Here is a 20,817-nt window from a genome sequence, read left to right on the forward strand (position 1 = left end):
CAGGTTAAAATGTCCAGTACTTCCACAAAAGGATTTGGAAAGAAAACAATCATTTGTACCTCCTCTTGGACGAAAAGCAGGGAGAAGACCAGGCCCTCCAGTTCATCAGCAAAGATGTTGTCATTCACCTTTTGGACCAACTGCTGACAACAACCATGGCTCCTAAAGGTAATAGTATAAGTACCTTTCTGCTCATTGTCCTGAAAACAGAAGATGTCCTCTCTGCCGAACTCCAGGATCCCAAGAAGGACGGTGTTGCAAACGTAGCGGATTTCTTTCTCCTTCCGGAATCTCTCCAAGACCTCGATACGGACCGTGTTCCTCATCCGGGGTTCACCCGATGCAAAGGTAAGTGCAGCCGGCATCCTTCCGAGAAAGAACTCCAGCTGTAAACACAAAAAAAGGCTAGCGCCCTTTTAAGGCGATCGCAACTCGTTGCTCCGGACTAATCCTCTCTCCCTATAGCAGCAGGGGGGTGAAGCCCCTCCGAAGAGGAGCGATCCCCCCAGGCCGAGAGAGAGGGTACCGAAAGCACCCGACCTGACTACAATCTCACAGTTAAACTGATCGATCGCAGCCAAAAGGCCGAGAAGCGATGGCCTGAAATGGTTGGCCATTTCAGACGCACCCAGGCCTACAACCGACACCCATTGTGGAGACCGAGCCAAAGATTGCCGCAAGGAAGACATTTTCAGAAACTCTGGATGCATTCTCAATGACAGTTCGGGTGTGCTTGGGTTTTGGTCGGTTGTTTGGCTGTGTGTGTCTGTGTGTGCTCGTTGAAGCTGCGCCCAACGCGTTTTGAATCTGCATAACTCTGCCCACTTTGACACACCCACCATCCCCATTGTGACTGCAGGTGAAGGTTCCGTGCTAAGATTCTATCGACTGCAGGCAGCGCACCTGGTTGGTCAAAAGCATTAGAATACTCCTCACACAGGTGTATCTACAAGACACAAGACTAGCAGATTCGAGATCAGCACAGACACCAGTTTTCCTTTTTTTCAAATACCTATCATACACCGCATTTCAAAGTCGGTGGTCCACAAGAGGTAAACAATGTCTTCCAAAAGAATTCATGATCGGTGGTCACAAATGTGGTATGTATGGCAGAACTACTCATTGGATGCTTCAATTTAAATACCAAGTGCTGACAGCAGGCAGGGGCCTAATTCTGTAGATGGCACAGTATATTTGCTACACTGTAAGAAAGGCCTAATTCAGGCCTACATCTTAACACACCTGTGGCAGCAACCAGGAAAGACTGAAAATTGATTGCCTGATTGATTGATTGATTGCCTATTGAATGCAATGCAATGCTTGACATACATACATACATACATACATACATACATACATACATACATACATACAGAGGTGAAAGCAAGGCACACAAAATGTTGCAATTAGGCAAGTGAAATCGAGCAGCATGCTACATTTGGCAGCCAGCGGCATGTGAAATGTGCTTCCTTAACAACCCTGAAATAAATTCCCATCTAGGGTTCCAAGACAACTTGCTGTGCTGACTAATTTCCATTCAATCTGTTTTTAGAAACCGGATCAGAGAAGGAGTGCACTGTTCCCGGAGAGACTGCAATAGCGGGTCAATGCATGGAGTGGACAGAGCAAGCTCCATTTCCAGCTCCCTGTTCCAAAAAGCCATTTAATATATGGTCCCCACATGGGGGACGTATCAGATATTAAACTGATAAGAACAGATAAGGTTTCAACAAAATTTTATTTAGTCATAAGACATAGAACAACAAGAAAAAATGAAACCTTTTGTGCAAAAGAAACATAAACAATTACAATAATAAAATACAACAACATGAAACAACTTAATATAAAACAGTATTCCACATATAAAAACACCATCTACGATTCGCTTCCTTCTTCCCCACATCTTTAACATCCTTTAAGAAATAAATAAACATTTCACTAAAAGCCAATTTAATACAATCATTTACAGAGATAAAATCACGGTTAAAAAGTAAAATGTTTCTCGCTTTCCAGATTGCATTTTTGGCACAGTTTATTATACACCAGCATACTTTGAACTGGTGTGTAGTGGGGCAATTAAAAAGTCCATATAAAACATACTCATAGCTAAAATCTTTAAGACCACAAACCCATTTTAAAAGTATCCCCAATCTCCCCCAAAGTTCTTGTGCAAAACAGCAGTTCCAGAAAAGGTGCAAAACAGTCTCATCCTCTCGGCAAGAGTCTCTTGGGCACTTTGCCCGCGCCACCAGGCCTCTCCTGTGCTGGAAGTCTCTGGTTGGGAGGCACTGGTGGGCAGCCATCCATGCGATGTCTTTGTGAATGTTGGCCAAGAATTTCCCAAAAACGTTCCTCCACACACGCTTGGATCTACTCCAGGAGAAGTTGCTCACAGGGGACACTCCTTCTTCTCTTCTCAGATGAACCATCAATTTTTTTCTGTCCAGAAGGAGATCGGCATCCAAGTCCTTTAATTTATAAGTCCTTATCACCTTTTCTAAAACAATAAAATGCTTGGGCGGGCATAATAAAATGGGTGCTGATAAACATGGCCTGAACCATTTTTTAAAGATAAAACCGCAAGTATATTTTAAAAACAGACTAAAAGTAGAATTAGTGTTAAAAACTTTAAAACAAAAACAAAAGAAATTTACATATAAATACAAATGCAAGTCAGGGACATCTTTTCCTCCATTTTGTTGTTTCTTGTACATTTCCGTTCGCCTCAGCTTTTCCATTTTTGATCCCCAAATGAACATAAAAATACATCGAGTTAGTTTTTTTAGTATCAACTCAGAAGGAGGATATACCATGGCAACATAAAGCATCATAGGCAATAAAACAGATTTAATAATTAAAATTTTCCCTTCAATCGACAAGCATCTCAAATTCCAGAAGGAGAGCTTTTTCACCATTTTATGCTGTACCTCCTCCCAGCTCACGTGTCCATCATTTTTAGCATCAAATACTATACCCAAAATTTTTACCTCGTCGTGCCTCAATTTTACTGCTGGTAGGTCATTTGTATCCCAGGAACCCAAAATCAAACATTCAGTTTTATTAAAATTCATTTTAAAACCTGAAGCCTGACTAAAAAAATTGGTGCACATTACCACTCTCCGGAGTGAAGCAGGATCTGTACAGATGGCAGTAACATCATCCATGTAGGCAAATACTTTGACTTGGGCCCCTCCTCCACCCGGAATAGGAACCCCTCGGACCACTTTATCTCTCCGGATCATACACAGCAGGGGTTCCATAGCACAAATAAAAAGAATTGGGGATAATGGACACCCCTGCTTCACTCCGGATTCCAACGGGATAAAATCTGTTAAAAAACCATTGACAGAAATTTGAGAAAACACATTATTATATAAAATCATAATACGAGATAAAAACATGTCGGGGATCGCCATTTGTTTTAAAACTTTAAAAAGATACTCATGCGAGACCCTGTCAAACGCCTTTTCAAAGTCCAGCGCCAACAGGGCCAGGCTCTGACTTCTATCCCTAGAGTACCATATTGCATCTCTAATAACATTTAAAATCTCAGCAATATTCCTCCCTGGTACTCCACATACTTGTTCGGGTTGTATCAATTTATTAATCACAGTTTTAAAACGACAAGCAATAATTTTAGCTAAAACTTTATAGTCCATGTTGAGGAGGGTGATAGGCCTCCAATTCCTAAGGTCATCACGAGCGCCCTTTTTCTTATAAATTAAGGACACTATCCCCCTCCTCCATGACTTAGGCAGCTCTGAACACATAAAAACCTCTTTAAAAAGTGCTAAAAGATCCTCCTTTAAAACATCCCAAAAAGTCAAATAAAATTCAACAGGTAGACCATCTGCTCCTGGGGCTTTCCCTTTTGAAAAACTTTTAAAAACACTAAAAAGTTCTTCCATGCTAAGATCTTCTATTAAAAACCCCTGGTCTACAGAACTTAACTTAAAATCCAGGATATTAAGAGCATCTTGTAAAAAAACATTATTTACACTTTTTTTACTAAAAAGGTCTCTATAAAAATTAAAAGCCACCTTCTTCATACCTTCCACAGTTGTTTCTCCATCAAGACAGGTGATCGTCTCCTTTTTCTCCATCACTTTTTTAAAAAAGAAACGTGTACACTTCTCACCTTCTTCTAAATGTTTCACTTTGGAATTAAAAATTATTTCTTTACCTTTTTGATCAAGGCACAATTGTATTTCAGTTTTTAGGCTTGCAATATCATCTTCCACCTCTAGTCCTATCTCTTTAAATTTATGGAGAGTTTGCAGTCTCATATTTAAATTTACATAAATCTGCTTTTTCCGCCGCGCCTTCCTCTTTCCAGCCCTGATAAAAAAAAACCTTATTTTATCTTTGATCACTTCCCACCAGGATAGGATTTTAATATATGGAGGCCTTAACTGTCTCCATTCCTGGTAGGCATTACAGAAGTCTGACCTCACCTGAGGGTCTTCCAGCAAATGGACCCCCAGACGCCACAAACCTCTATTTATCCTCAGCTCTCCTTGATACTCTATCTTTACGCTTAACATTTTATGATCAGAGAATAAATTAGGCATTAAAACAAATTGTACAGGGCTAAAATCCTCAGATAAAAACATAAAATCGATCCTGGAAGCCACTCCCCGACCGGACCATGTAAATCCTGGGTCCGTCGGCGAAAGCGACCTCCAGGCATCGCATAACTTAAAATCAGTCTGCAAGCTATTTAGTAAAAAACACGACTTATCTAACTTACGGATTGGGTCACCCCCTCCTCGGCGCTCATTCACATTCAGGCAATTAAAGTCCCCAGCTACCAAGAGAGGAGATGACCCTACACAGAATACCGGTAGAATTTCAAACAAACGTATACGCTCCTGTTTATCTGGTGGAGCGTACACATTAATGACACGGAAATTAAAATTATTAAAACACAAATGCACTAGGATAGCTCTGCCGGGTACAATCTCAGTAACAGAGGAGATGATGATGTTATTACCTCGGCAGAGCAGACCCACACCAGCAGACTTGTTTTCGTTCGAGCCCGACCATACAGAGGGCCCTAGTTTCCAGTCCTTTTTTATCTCGTTATACCGGATTCCATGCTGCAGACCACACTCCTGTAAAAAACATATATCAAAGTCTAATGTTTCAAAAAAATCAAAAAGAGCAGCCCTGCGGACAGGGCTCTTTAGAGATCTCACATTAAGTGAGAGACACCTCATGGATGGCATTTATGTCATGAGGGAGGAGAGATATCCTCAATGACTTCCATAAACTCCTCAATCACATCTGGCAGTGTGGAAAAAGAGTCAATGTTCTGGGGATCCGAGGAACCCGGTAATGGATACCCAGAAGAGTCCGTGTTCAGCCACATGTCTCCGCTGGGAAAACACACATCCGGAGACTCTGGATTGGCCTCCAGAAGAGTATCCCCTCGCAGCTTCTTTCCAGAAGGCTCAGGCAGCTCACTCGTACAGTCGTCCTCTGTGATAGCTACATGGCCTCTTACTTCCTGGGGGGCCTCCGGATCTGGCACAATGACCTCATCCACACCATCACCTGTAGGAGAAAAAACTGCGGTCTGCTGGCTCGAGTCCCTGGGAATGACTGGGGTCTTCGCCACAGTGCCCCCCACCGCCAACATAGTGGGGGCGCTCTGCTCCAACACACCAGCCTCATTCGAGACCTTCGACACAAGGGTTACCCCCCCAACGGGAGAGTCCCCCTGCTCCAGTCTCTGGGTGGTCCGCCCTCCGCCCTTTTTCCGGGACTTCGACACAGGAGGGCCTCCCTGAGGGCCACCACACTCCTGCTCCGTCCCCACCTTCTCCTCTGCGCCCTTGGCCTTCTCAGCCGCCTCCCCTGCTGTAGGAACAGTGGGACTTGGCTCAGGCCTTACTCCGGTCTCCGGGATACTCAGCTCAGCATGGACCGGGACAATAGCTGGTTCCTGCCTTGGCACGGGTCTCTCAGCCGCCTCTGCATACGTACGGACTTTAGTCCTATGTGGGCATCCTCGGAACATATGTCCAACCTCCCCGCATAGGTTACAAGCCTTCTTTTGAGGGCAATCCTTCATGAAGTGTCCGAATTGACCACAATTGCTGCAGCGGAATGCCCTTCTTTCCACACAATTCCCTTGGGTATGCCCCATCTTGCCACAGTTCCTGCAATACATAGGCATACCTGTGTAGAATAAGTAGCCACGGCTCTTCCCAATGGTGATGGTAGAGGGGGGATGTTCTGTTCCTCCAAAGCCCTCCGGATTTTTCTTCAGCCGCACCAGGAATTTCCGCTTGCCACACCAGAAACCAACGGCGTTTTTAACATTCCCTTGAAAGGTTACTTCATCGCAATAGCGACGCAAACAGGTTAAAATGTCCAGTACTTCCACAAAAGGATTTGGAAAGAAAACAATCATTTGTACCTCCTCTTGGACGAAAAGCAGGGAGAAGACCAGGCCCTCCAGTTCATCAGCAAAGATGTTGTCATTCACCTTTTGGACCAACTGCTGACAACAACCATGGCTCCTAAAGGTAATAGTATAAGTACCTTTCTGCTCATTGTCCTGAAAACAGAAGATGTCCTCTCTGCCGAACTCCAGGATCCCAAGAAGGACGGTGTTGCAAACGTAGCGGATTTCTTTCTCCTTCCGGAATCTCTCCAAGACCTCGATACGGACCGTGTTCCTCATCCGGGGTTCACCCGATGCAAAGGTAAGTGCAGCCGGCATCCTTCCGAGAAAGAACTCCAGCTGTAAACACAAAAAAAGGCTAGCGCCCTTTTAAGGCGATCGCAACTCGTTGCTCCGGACTAATCCTCTCTCCCTATAGCAGCAGGGGGGTGAAGCCCCTCCGAAGAGGAGCGATCCCCCCAGGCCGAGAGAGAGGGTACCGAAAGCACCCGACCTGACTACAATCTCACAGTTAAACTGATCGATCGCAGCCAAAAGGCCGAGAAGCGATGGCCTGAAATGGTTGGCCATTTCAGACGCACCCAGGCCTACAACCGACACCCATTGTGGAGACCGAGCCAAAGATTGCCGCAAGGAAGACATTTTCAGAAACTCTGGATGCATTCTCAATGACAGTTCGGGTGTGCTTGGGTTTTGGTCGGTTGTTTGGCTGTGTGTGTCTGTGTGTGCTCGTTGAAGCTGCGCCCAACGCGTTTTGAATCTGCATAACTCTGCCCACTTTGACACACCCACCATCCCCATTGTGACTGCAGGTGAAGGTTCCGTGCTAAGATTCTATCGACTGCAGGCAGCGCACCTGGTTGGTCAAAAGCATTAGAATACTCCTCACACAGGTGTATCTACAAGACACAAGACTAGCAGATTCGAGATCAGCACAGACACCAGTTTTCCTTTTTTTCAAATACCTATCATACACCGCATTTCAAAGTCGGTGGTCCACAAGAGGTAAACAATGTCTTCCAAAAGAATTCATGATCGGTGGTCACAAATGTGGTATGTATGGCAGAACTACTCATTGGATGCTTCAATTTAAATACCAAGTGCTGACAGCAGGCAGGGGCCTAATTCTGTAGATGGCACAGTATATTTGCTACACTGTAAGAAAGGCCTAATTCAGGCCTACATCTTAACACACCTGTGGCAGCAACCAGGAAAGACTGAAAATTGATTGCCTGATTGATTGATTGATTGCCTATTGAATGCAATGCAATGCTTGACATACATACATACATACATACATACATACAGAGGTGAAAGCAAGGCACACAAAATGTTGCAATTAGGCAAGTGAAATCGAGCAGCATGCTACATTTGGCAGCCAGCGGCATGTGAAATGTGCTTCCTTAACAACCCTGAAATAAATTCCCATCTAGGGTTCCAAGACAACTTGCTGTGCTGACTAATTTCCATTCAATCTGTTTTTAGAAACCGGATCAGAGAAGGAGTGCACTGTTCCCGGAGAGACTGCAATAGCGGGTCAATGCATGGAGTGGACAGAGCAAGCTCCATTTCCAGCTCCCTGTTCCAAAAAGCCATTTAATATATGGTCCCCACATGGGGGACGTATCAGATATTAAACTGATAAGAACAGATAAGGTTTCAACAAAATTTTATTTAGTCATAAGACATAGAACAACAAGAAAAAATGAAACCTTTTGTGCAAAAGAAACATAAACAATTACAATAATAAAATACAACAACATGAAACAACTTAATATAAAACAGTATTCCACATATAAAAACACCATCTACGATTCGCTTCCTTCTTCCCCACATCTTTAACATCCTTTAAGAAATAAATAAACATTTCACTAAAAGCCAATTTAATACAATCATTTACAGAGATAAAATCACGGTTAAAAAGTAAAATGTTTCTCGCTTTCCAGATTGCATTTTTGGCACAGTTTATTATACACCAGCATACTTTGAACTGGTGTGTAGTGGGGCAATTAAAAAGTCCATATAAAACATACTCATAGCTAAAATCTTTAAGACCACAAACCCATTTTAAAAGTATCCCCAATCTCCCCCAAAGTTCTTGTGCAAAACAGCAGTTCCAGAAAAGGTGCAAAACAGTCTCATCCTCTCGGCAAGAGTCTCTTGGGCACTTTGCCCGCGCCACCAGGCCTCTCCTGTGCTGGAAGTCTCTGGTTGGGAGGCACTGGTGGGCAGCCATCCATGCGATGTCTTTGTGAATGTTGGCCAAGAATTTCCCAAAAACGTTCCTCCACACACGCTTGGATCTACTCCAGGAGAAGTTGCTCACAGGGGACACTCCTTCTTCTCTTCTCAGATGAACCATCAATTTTTTTCTGTCCAGAAGGAGATCGGCATCCAAGTCCTTTAATTTATGAGTCCTTATCACCTTTTCTAAAACAATAAAATGCTTGGGCGGGCATAATAAAATGGGTGCTGATAAACATGGCCTGAACCATTTTTTAAAGATAAAACCGCAAGTATATTTTAAAAACAGACTAAAAGTAGAATTAGTGTTAAAAACTTTAAAACAAAAACAAAAGAAATTTACATATAAATACAAATGCAAGTCAGGGACATCTTTTCCTCCATTTTGTTGTTTCTTGTACATTTCCGTTCGCCTCAGCTTTTCCATTTTTGATCCCCAAATGAACATAAAAATACATCGAGTTAGTTTTTTTAGTATCAACTCAGAAGGAGGATATACCATGGCAACATAAAGCATCATAGGCAATAAAACAGATTTAATAATTAAAATTTTCCCTTCAATCGACAAGCATCTCAAATTCCAGAAGGAGAGCTTTTTCACCATTTTATGCTGTACCTCCTCCCAGCTCACGTGTCCATCATTTTTAGCATCAAATACTATACCCAAAATTTTTACCTCGTCGTGCCTCAATTTTACTGCTGGTAGGTCATTTGTATCCCAGGAACCCAAAATCAAACATTCAGTTTTATTAAAATTCATTTTAAAACCTGAAGCCTGACTAAAAAAATTGGTGCACATTACCACTCTCCGGAGTGAAGCAGGATCTGTACAGATGGCAGTAACATCATCCATGTAGGCAAATACTTTGACTTGGGCCCCTCCTCCACCCGGAATAGGAACCCCTCGGACCACTTTATCTCTCCGGATCATACACAGCAGGGGTTCCATAGCACAAATAAAAAGAATTGGGGATAATGGACACCCCTGCTTCACTCCGGATTCCAACGGGATAAAATCTGTTAAAAAACCATTGACAGAAATTTGAGAAAACACATTATTATATAAAATCATAATACGAGATAAAAACATGTCGGGGATCGCCATTTGTTTTAAAACTTTAAAAAGATACTCATGCGAGACCCTGTCAAACGCCTTTTCAAAGTCCAGCGCCAACAGGGCCAGGCTCTGACTTCTATCCCTAGAGTACCATATTGCATCTCTAATAACATTTAAAATCTCAGCAATATTCCTCCCTGGTACTCCACATACTTGTTCGGGTTGTATCAATTTATTAATCACAGTTTTAAAACGACAAGCAATAATTTTAGCTAAAACTTTATAGTCCATGTTGAGGAGGGTGATAGGCCTCCAATTCCTGAGGTCATCACGAGCGCCCTTTTTCTTATAAATTAAGGACACTATCCCCCTCCTCCATGACTTAGGCAGCTCTGAACACATAAAAACCTCTTTAAAAAGTGCTAAAAGATCCTCCTTTAAAACATCCCAAAAAGTCAAATAAAATTCAACAGGTAGACCATCTGCTCCTGGGGCTTTCCCTTTTGAAAAACTTTTAAAAACACTAAAAAGTTCTTCCATGCTAAGATCTTCTATTAAAAACCCCTGGTCTACAGAACTTAACTTAAAATCCAGGATATTAAGAGCATCTTGTAAAAAAACATTATTTACACTTTTTTTACTAAAAAGGTCTCTATAAAAATTAAAAGCCACCTTCTTCATACCTTCCACAGTTGTTTCTCCATCAAGACAGGTGATCGTCTCCTTTTTCTCCATCACTTTTTTAAAAAAGAAACGTGTACACTTCTCACCTTCTTCTAAATGTTTCACTTTGGAATTAAAAATTATTTCTTTACCTTTTTGATCAAGGCACAATTGTATTTCAGTTTTTAGGCTTGCAATATCATCTTCCACCTCTAGTCCTATCTCTTTAAATTTATGGAGAGTTTGCAGTCTCATATTTAAATTTACATAAATCTGCTTTTTCCGCCGCGCCTTCCTCTTTCCAGCCCTGATAAAAAAAAACCTTATTTTATCTTTGATCACTTCCCACCAGGATAGGATTTTAATATATGGAGGCCTTAACTGTCTCCATTCCTGGTAGGCATTACAGAAGTCTGACCTCACCTGAGGGTCTTCCAGCAAATGGACCCCCAGACGCCACAAACCTCTATTTATCCTCAGCTCTCCTTGATACTCTATCTTTACGCTTAACATTTTATGATCAGAGAATAAATTAGGCATTAAAACAAATTGTACAGGGCTAAAATCCTCAGATAAAAACATAAAATCGATCCTGGAAGCCACTCCCCGACCGGACCATGTAAATCCTGGGTCCGTCGGCGAAAGCGACCTCCAGGCATCGCATAACTTAAAATCAGTCTGCAAGCTATTTAGTAAAAAACACGACTTATCTAACTTACGGATTGGGTCACCCCCTCCTCGGCGCTCATTCACATTCAGGCAATTAAAGTCCCCAGCTACCAAGAGAGGAGATGACCCTACACAGAATACCGGTAGAATTTCAAACAAACGTATACGCTCCTGTTTATCTGGTGGAGCGTACACATTAATGACACGGAAATTAAAATTATTAAAACACAAATGCACTAGGATAGCTCTGCCGGGTACAATCTCAGTAACAGAGGAGATGATGATGTTATTACCTCGGCAGAGCAGACCCACACCAGCAGACTTGTTTTCGTTCGAGCCCGACCATACAGAGGGCCCTAGTTTCCAGTCCTTTTTTATCTCGTTATACCGGATTCCATGCTGCAGACCACACTCCTGTAAAAAACATATATCAAAGTCTAATGTTTCAAAAAAATCAAAAAGAGCAGCCCTGCGGACAGGGCTCTTTAGAGATCTCACATTAAGTGAGAGACACCTCATGGATGGCATTTATGTCATGAGGGAGGAGAGATATCCTCAATGACTTCCATAAACTCCTCAATCACATCTGGCAGTGTGGAAAAAGAGTCAATGTTCTGGGGATCCGAGGAACCCGGTAATGGATACCCAGAAGAGTCCGTGTTCAGCCACATGTCTCCGCTGGGAAAACACACATCCGGAGACTCTGGATTGGCCTCCAGAAGAGTATCCCCTCGCAGCTTCTTTCCAGAAGGCTCAGGCAGCTCACTCGTACAGTCGTCCTCTGTGATAGCTACATGGCCTCTTACTTCCTGGGGGGCCTCCGGATCTGGCACAATGACCTCATCCACACCATCACCTGTAGGAGAAAAAACTGCGGTCTGCTGGCTCGAGTCCCTGGGAATGACTGGGGTCTTCGCCACAGTGCCCCCCACCGCCAACATAGTGGGGGCGCTCTGCTCCAACACACCAGCCTCATTCGAGACCTTCGACACAAGGGTTACCCCCCCAACGGGAGAGTCCCCCTGCTCCAGTCTCTGGGTGGTCCGCCCTCCGCCCTTTTTCCGGGACTTCGACACAGGAGGGCCTCCCTGAGGGCCACCACACTCCTGCTCCGTCCCCACCTTCTCCTCTGCGCCCTTGGCCTTCTCAGCCGCCTCCCCTGCTGTAGGAACAGTGGGACTTGGCTCAGGCCTTACTCCGGTCTCCGGGATACTCAGCTCAGCATGGACCGGGACAATAGCTGGTTCCTGCCTTGGCACGGGTCTCTCAGCCGCCTCTGCATACGTACGGACTTTAGTCCTATGTGGGCATCCTCGGAACATATGTCCAACCTCCCCGCATAGGTTACAAGCCTTCTTTTGAGGGCAATCCTTCATGAAGTGTCCGAATTGACCACAATTGCTGCAGCGGAATGCCCTTCTTTCCACACAATTCCCTTGGGTATGCCCCATCTTGCCACAGTTCCTGCAATACATAGGCATACCTGTGTAGAATAAGTAGCCACGGCTCTTCCCAATGGTGATGGTAGAGGGGGGATGTTCTGTTCCTCCAAAGCCCTCCGGATTTTTCTTCAGCCGCACCAGGAATTTCCGCTTGCCACACCAGAAACCAACGGCGTTTTTAACATTCCCTTGAAAGGTTACTTCATCGCAATAGCGACGCAAACAGGTTAAAATGTCCAGTACTTCCACAAAAGGATTTGGAAAGAAAACAATCATTTGTACCTCCTCTTGGACGAAAAGCAGGGAGAAGACCAGGCCCTCCAGTTCATCAGCAAAGATGTTGTCATTCACCTTTTGGACCAACTGCTGACAACAACCATGGCTCCTAAAGGTAATAGTATAAGTACCTTTCTGCTCATTGTCCTGAAAACAGAAGATGTCCTCTCTGCCGAACTCCAGGATCCCAAGAAGGACGGTGTTGCAAACGTAGCGGATTTCTTTCTCCTTCCGGAATCTCTCCAAGACCTCGATACGGACCGTGTTCCTCATCCGGGGTTCACCCGATGCAAAGGTAAGTGCAGCCGGCATCCTTCCGAGAAAGAACTCCAGCTGTAAACACAAAAAAAGGCTAGCGCCCTTTTAAGGCGATCGCAACTCGTTGCTCCGGACTAATCCTCTCTCCCTATAGCAGCAGGGGGGTGAAGCCCCTCCGAAGAGGAGCGATCCCCCCAGGCCGAGAGAGAGGGTACCGAAAGCACCCGACCTGACTACAATCTCACAGTTAAACTGATCGATCGCAGCCAAAAGGCCGAGAAGCGATGGCCTGAAATGGTTGGCCATTTCAGACGCACCCAGGCCTACAACCGACACCCATTGTGGAGACCGAGCCAAAGATTGCCGCAAGGAAGACATTTTCAGAAACTCTGGATGCATTCTCAATGACAGTTCGGGTGTGCTTGGGTTTTGGTCGGTTGTTTGGCTGTGTGTGTCTGTGTGTGCTCGTTGAAGCTGCGCCCAACGCGTTTTGAATCTGCATAACTCTGCCCACTTTGACACACCCACCATCCCCATTGTGACTGCAGGTGAAGGTTCCGTGCTAAGATTCTATCGACTGCAGGCAGCGCACCTGGTTGGTCAAAAGCATTAGAATACTCCTCACACAGGTGTATCTACAAGACACAAGACTAGCAGATTCGAGATCAGCACAGACACCAGTTTTCCTTTTTTTCAAATACCTATCATACACCGCATTTCAAAGTCGGTGGTCCACAAGAGGTAAACAATGTCTTCCAAAAGAATTCATGATCGGTGGTCACAAATGTGGTATGTATGGCAGAACTACTCATTGGATGCTTCAATTTAAATACCAAGTGCTGACAGCAGGCAGGGGCCTAATTCTGTAGATGGCACAGTATATTTGCTACACTGTAAGAAAGGCCTAATTCAGGCCTACATCTTAACACACCTGTGGCAGCAACCAGGAAAGACTGAAAATTGATTGCCTGATTGATTGATTGATTGCCTATTGAATGCAATGCAATGCTTGACATACATACATACATACATACATACATACATACATACATACATACATACATACATACATACATACAGAGGTGAAAGCAAGGCACACAAAATGTTGCAATTAGGCAAGTGAAATCGAGCAGCATGCTACATTTGGCAGCCAGCGGCATGTGAAATGTGCTTCCTTAACAACCCTGAAATAAATTCCCATCTAGGGTTCCAAGACAACTTGCTGTGCTGACTAATTTCCATTCAATCTGTTTTTAGAAACCGGATCAGAGAAGGAGTGCACTGTTCCCGGAGAGACTGCAATAGCGGGTCAATGCGTGGAGTGGACTGAGCAAGCTCCATTTCCAGCTCCCTGTTCCAAAAAGCCATTTAATATATGGTCCCCACATGGGGGACGTATCAGATATTAAACTGATAAGAACAGATACTACACTTGATCTTAGCCATAGGAGGCCGAGAAGCGATGGCCTGAAATGGTTGGCCATTTCAGACGCACCCAGGCCTACAACCGACACCCATTGTGGAGACCGAGCCAAAGATTGCCGCAAGGAAGACATTTTCAGAAACTCTGGATGCATTCTCAATGACAGTTCGGGTGTGCTTGGGTTTTGGTCGGTTGTTTGGCTGTGTGTGTCTGTGTGTGCTCGTTGAAGCTGCGCCCAACGCGTTTTGAATCTGCATAACTCTGCCCACTTTGACACACCCACCATCCCCATTGTGACTGCAGGTGAAGGTTCCGTGCTAAGATTCTATCGACTGCAGGCAGCGCACCTGGTTGGTCAAAAGCATTAGAATACTCCTCACACAGGTGTATCTACAAGACACAAGACTAGCAGATTCGAGATCAGCACAGACACCAGTTTTCCTTTTTTTCAAATACCTATCATACACCGCATTTCAAAGTCGGTGGTCCACAAGAGGTAAACAATGTCTTCCAAAAGAATTCATGATCGGTGGTCACAAATGTGGTATGTATGGCAGAACTACTCATTGGATGCTTCAATTTAAATACCAAGTGCTGACAGCAGGCAGGGGCCTAATTCTGTAGATGGCACAGTATATTTGCTACACTGTAAGAAAGGCCTAATTCAGGCCTACATCTTAACACACCTGTGGCAGCAACCAGGAAAGACTGAAAATTGATTGCCTGATTGATTGATTGATTGCCTATTGAATGCAATGCAATGCTTGACATACATACATACATACATACATACATACATACATACATACATACATACAGAGGTGAAAGCAAGGCACACAAAATGTTGCAATTAGGCAAGTGAAATCGAGCAGCATGCTACATTTGGCAGCCAGCGGCATGTGAAATGTGCTTCCTTAACAACCCTGAAATAAATTCCCATCTAGGGTTCCAAGACAACTTGCTGTGCTGACTAATTTCCATTCAATCTGTTTTTAGAAACCGGATCAGAGAAGGAGTGCACTGTTCCCGGAGAGACTGCAATAGCGGGTCAATGCATGGAGTGGACAGAGCAAGCTCCATTTCCAGCTCCCTGTTCCAAAAAGCCATTTAATATATGGTCCCCACATGGGGGACGTATCAGATATTAAACTGATAAGAACAGATACTACACTTGATCTTAGCCATAGGAGGCCGAGAAGCGATGGCCTGAAATGGTTGGCCATTTCAGACGCACCCAGGCCTACAACCGACACCCATTGTGGAGACCGAGCCAAAGATTGCCGCAAGGAAGACATTTTCAGAAACTCTGGATGCATTCTCAATGACAGTTCGGGTGTGCTTGGGTTTTGGTCGGTTGTTTGGCTGTGTGTGTCTGTGTGTGCTCGTTGAAGCTGCGCCCAACGCGTTTTGAATCTGCATAACTCTGCCCACTTTGACACACCCACCATCCCCATTGTGACTGCAGGTGAAGGTTCCGTGCTAAGATTCTATCGACTGCAGGCAGCGCACCTGGTTGGTCAAAAGCATTAGAATACTCCTCACACAGGTGTATCTACAAGACACAAGACTAGCAGATTCGAGATCAGCACAGACACCAGTTTTCCTTTTTTTCAAATACCTATCATACACCGCATTTCAAAGTCGGTGGTCCACAAGAGGTAAACAATGTCTTCCAAAAGAATTCATGATCGGTGGTCACAAATGTGGTATGTATGGCAGAACTACTCATTGGATGCTTCAATTTAAATACCAAGTGCTGACAGCAGGCAGGGGCCTAATTCTGTAGATGGCACAGTATATTTGCTACACTGTAAGAAAGGCCTAATTCAGGCCTACATCTTAACACACCTGTGGCAGCAACCAGGAAAGACTGAAAATTGATTGCCTGATTGATTGATTGATTGCCTATTGAATGCAATGCAATGCTTGACATACATACATACATACATACATACATACATACATACATACATACATACATACAGAGGTGAAAGCAAGGCACACAAAATGTTGCAATTAGGCAAGTGAAATCGAGCAGCATGCTACATTTGGCAGCCAGCGGCATGTGAAATGTGCTTCCTTAACAACCCTGAAATAAATTCCCATCTAGGGTTCCAAGACAACTTGCTGTGCTGACTAATTTCCATTCAATCTGTTTTTAGAAACCGGATCAGAGAAGGAGTGCACTGTTCCCGGAGAGACTGCAATAGCGGGTCAATGCGTGGAGTGGACTGAGCAAGCTCCATTTCCAGCTCCCTGTTCCAAAAAGCCATTTAATATATGGTCCCCACATGGGGGACGTATCAGATATTAAACTGATAAGAACAGATACTACACTTGATCTTAGCCATAGGAGGCCGAGAAGCGATGGCCTGAAATGGTTGGCCATTTCAGACGCACCCAGGCCTACAACCGACACCCATTGTGGAGACCGAGCCAAAGATTGCCGCAAGGAAGACATTTTCAGAAACTCTGGATGCATTCTCAATGACAGTTCGGGTGTGCTTGGGTTTTGGTCGGTTGTTTGGCTGTGTGTGTCTGTGTGTGCTCGTTGAAGCTGCGCCCAACGCGTTTTGAATCTGCATAACTCTGCCCACTTTGACACACCCACCATCCCCATTGTGACTGCAGGTGAAGGTTCCGTGCTAAGATTCTATCGACTGCAGGCAGCGCACCTGGTTGGTCAAAAGCATTAGAATACTCCTCACACAGGTGTATCTACAAGACACAAGACTAGCAGATTCGAGATCAGCACAGACACCAGTTTTCCTTTTTTTCAAATACCTATCATACACCGCATTTCAAAGTCGGTGGTCCACAAGAGGTAAACAATGTCTTCCAAAAGAATTCATGATCGGTGGTCACAAATGTGGTATGTATGGCAGAACTACTCATTGGATGCTTCAATTTAAATACCAAGTGCTGACAGCAGGCAGGGGCCTAATTCTGTAGATGGCACAGTATATTTGCTACACTGTAAGAAAGGCCTAATTCAGGCCTACATCTTAACACACCTGTGGCAGCAACCAGGAAAGACTGAAAATTGATTGCCTGATTGATTGATTGATTGCCTATTGAATGCAATGCAATGCTTGACATACATACATACATACATACATACATACATACATACATACATACATACATACAGAGGTGAAAGCAAGGCACACAAAATGTTGCAATTAGGCAAGTGAAATCGAGCAGCATGCTACATTTGGCAGCCAGCGGCATGTGAAATGTGCTTCCTTAACAACCCTGAAATAAATTCCCATCTAGGGTTCCAAGACAACTTGCTGTGCTGACTAATTTCCATTCAATCTGTTTTTAGAAACCGGATCAGAGAAGGAGTGCACTGTTCCCGGAGAGACTGCAATAGCGGGTCAATGCGTGGAGTGGACTGAGCAAGCTCCATTTCCAGCTCCCTGTTCCAAAAAGCCATTTAATATATGGTCCCCACATGGGGGACGTATCAGATATTAAACTGATAAGAACAGATACTACACTTGATCTTAGCCATAGGAGGCCGAGAAGCGATGGCCTGAAATGGTTGGCCATTTCAGACGCACCCAGGCCTACAACCGACACCCATTGTGGAGACCGAGCCAAAGATTGCCGCAAGGAAGACATTTTCAGAAACTCTGGATGCATTCTCAATGACAGTTCGGGTGTGCTTGGGTTTTGGTCGGTTGTTTGGCTGTGTGTGTCTGTGTGTGCTCGTTGAAGCTGCGCCCAACGCGTTTTGAATCTGCATAACTCTGCCCACTTTGACACACCCACCATCCCCATTGTGACTGCAGGTGAAGGTTCCGTGCTAAGATTCTATCGACTGCAGGCAGCGCACCTGGTTGGTCAAAAGCATTAGAATACTCCTCACACAGGTGTATCTACAAGACACAAGACTAGCAGATTCGAGATCAGCACAGACACCAGTTTTCCTTTTTTTCAAATACCTATCATACACCGCATTTCAAAGTCGGTGGTCCACAAGAGGTAAACAATGTCTTCCAAAAGAATTCATGATCGGTGGTCACAAATGTGGTATGTATGGCAGAACTACTCATTGGATGCTTCAATTTAAATACCAAGTGCTGACAGCAGGCAGGGGCCTAATTCTGTAGATGGCACAGTATATTTGCTACACTGTAAGAAAGGCCTAATTCAGGCCTACATCTTAACACACCTGTGGCAGCAACCAGGAAAGACTGAAAATTGATTGCCTGATTGATTGATTGATTGCCTATTGAATGCAATGCAATGCTTGACATACATACATACATACATACATACATACATACATACATACATACATACATACATACAGAGGTGAAAGCAAGGCACACAAAATGTTGCAATTAGGCAAGTGAAATCGAGCAGCATGCTACATTTGGCAGCCAGCGGCATGTGAAATGTGCTTCCTTAACAACCCTGAAATAAATTCCCATCTAGGGTTCCAAGACAACTTGCTGTGCTGACTAATTTCCATTCAATCTGTTTTTAGAAACCGGATCAGAGAAGGAGTGCACTGTTCCCGGAGAGACTGCAATAGCGGGTCAATGCGTGGAGTGGACTGAGCAAGCTCCATTTCCAGCTCCCTGTTCCAAAAAGCCATTTAATATATGGTCCCCACATGGGGGACGTATCAGATATTAAACTGATAAGAACAGATACTACACTTGATCTTAGCCATAGGAGGCCGAGAAGCGATGGCCTGAAATGGTTGGCCATTTCAGACGCACCCAGGCCTACAACCGACACCCATTGTGGAGACCGAGCCAAAGATTGCCGCAAGGAAGACATTTTCAGAAACTCTGGATGCATTCTCAATGACAGTTCGGGTGTGCTTGGGTTTTGGTCGGTTGTTTGGCTGTGTGTGTCTGTGTGTGCTCGTTGAAGCTGCGCCCAACGCGTTTTGAATCTGCATAACTCTGCCCACTTTGACACACCCACCATCCCCATTGTGACTGCAGGTGAAGGTTCCGTGCTAAGATTCTATCGACTGCAGGCAGCGCACCTGGTTGGTCAAAAGCATTAGAATACTCCTCACACAGGTGTATCTACAAGACACAAGACTAGCAGATTCGAGATCAGCACAGACACCAGTTTTCCTTTTTTTCAAATACCTATCATACACCGCATTTCAAAGTCGGTGGTCCACAAGAGGTAAACAATGTCTTCCAAAAGAATTCATGATCGGTGGTCACAAATGTGGTATGTATGGCAGAACTACTCATTGGATGCTTCAATTTAAATACCAAGTGCTGACAGCAGGCAGGGGCCTAATTCTGTAGATGGCACAGTATATTTGCTACACTGTAAGAAAGGCCTAATTCAGGCCTACATCTTAACACACCTGTGGCAGCAACCAGGAAAGACTGAAAATTGATTGCCTGATTGATTGATTGATTGCCTATTGAATGCAATGCAATGCTTGACATACATACATACATACATACATACATACATACATACATACATACATACATACAGAGGTGAAAGCAAGGCACACAAAATGTTGCAATTAGGCAAGTGAAATCGAGCAGCATGCTACATTTGGCAGCCAGCGGCATGTGAAATGTGCTTCCTTAACAACCCTGAAATAAATTCCCATCTAGGGTTCCAAGACAACTTGCTGTGCTGACTAATTTCCATTCAATCTGTTTTTAGAAACCGGATCAGAGAAGGAGTGCACTGTTCCCGGAGAGACTGCAATAGCGGGTCAATGCGTGGAGTGGACTGAGCAAGCTCCATTTCCAGCTCCCTGTTCCAAAAAGCCATTTAATATATGGTCCCCACATGGGGGACGTATCAGATATTAAACTGATAAGAACAGATACTACACTTGATCTTAGCCATAGGAGGCCGAGAAGCGATGGCCTGAAATGGTTGGCCATTTCAGACGCACCCAGGCCTACAACCGACACCCATTGTGGAGACCGAGCCAAAGATTGCCGCAAGGAAGACATTTTCAGAAACTCTGGATGCATTCTCAATGACAGTTCGGGTGTGCTTGGGTTTTGGTCGGTTGTTTGGCTGTGTGTGTCTGTGTGTGCTCGTTGAAGCTGCGCCCAACGCGTTTTGAATCTGCATAACTCTGCCCACTTTGACACACCCACCATCCCCATTGTGACTGCAGGTGAAGGTTCCGTGCTAAGATTCTATCGACTGCAGGCAGCGCACCTGGTTGGTCAAAAGCATTAGAATACTCCTCACACAGGTGTATCTACAAGACACAAGACTAGCAGATTCGAGATCAGCACAGACACCAGTTTTCCTTTTTTTCAAATACCTATCATACACCGCATTTCAAAGTCGGTGGTCCACAAGAGGTAAACAATGTCTTCCAAAAGAATTCATGATCGGTGGTCACAAATGT

At 44.4% G+C, this 20,817-nt stretch overlaps 6 non-coding genes and 2 pseudogenes across 6 annotated transcripts; all 8 read right to left on the reverse strand.

Annotated features, from left to right (window-relative positions):
- Positions 1–1,566: 1,566 nt before the first annotated feature.
- Positions 1,567–1,767, reverse strand: LOC138654564 (U2 spliceosomal RNA; annotated as a pseudogene).
- A 6,144-nt stretch (positions 1,768–7,911) lies between these two features.
- Positions 7,912–8,112, reverse strand: LOC138654565 (U2 spliceosomal RNA; annotated as a pseudogene).
- A 6,180-nt stretch (positions 8,113–14,292) lies between these two features.
- On the reverse strand, positions 14,293–14,485 carry LOC138654569 (U2 spliceosomal RNA). Its single transcript, XR_011316371.1, has one exon. It is a non-coding gene; the product is annotated as a U2 spliceosomal RNA (small nuclear RNA).
- Positions 14,486–15,454: 969 nt separating this feature from the next.
- On the reverse strand, positions 15,455–15,647 carry LOC138654568 (U2 spliceosomal RNA). Its single transcript, XR_011316370.1, has one exon. It is a non-coding gene; the product is annotated as a U2 spliceosomal RNA (small nuclear RNA).
- A 973-nt stretch (positions 15,648–16,620) lies between these two features.
- Positions 16,621–16,813, reverse strand: LOC138654570 (U2 spliceosomal RNA). Its single transcript, XR_011316372.1, has one exon. It is a non-coding gene; the product is annotated as a U2 spliceosomal RNA (small nuclear RNA).
- Positions 16,814–17,786: 973 nt separating this feature from the next.
- Positions 17,787–17,979, reverse strand: LOC138654556 (U2 spliceosomal RNA). Its single transcript, XR_011316365.1, has one exon. It is a non-coding gene; the product is annotated as a U2 spliceosomal RNA (small nuclear RNA).
- A 977-nt stretch (positions 17,980–18,956) lies between these two features.
- LOC138654557 (U2 spliceosomal RNA) lies at positions 18,957–19,149 on the reverse strand. The gene has a single exon (XR_011316366.1). It is a non-coding gene; the product is annotated as a U2 spliceosomal RNA (small nuclear RNA).
- Positions 19,150–20,122: 973 nt separating this feature from the next.
- Positions 20,123–20,315, reverse strand: LOC138654558 (U2 spliceosomal RNA). Its single transcript, XR_011316367.1, has one exon. It is a non-coding gene; the product is annotated as a U2 spliceosomal RNA (small nuclear RNA).
- Between the last annotated feature and the right edge of the window lie 502 nt (positions 20,316–20,817).

This window comes from Ranitomeya imitator, unplaced genomic scaffold (genome assembly GCF_032444005.1).
Source record: "Ranitomeya imitator isolate aRanImi1 unplaced genomic scaffold, aRanImi1.pri SCAFFOLD_678, whole genome shotgun sequence".
NCBI classification, from domain to species: Eukaryota; Metazoa; Chordata; class Amphibia; order Anura; family Dendrobatidae; genus Ranitomeya; species Ranitomeya imitator.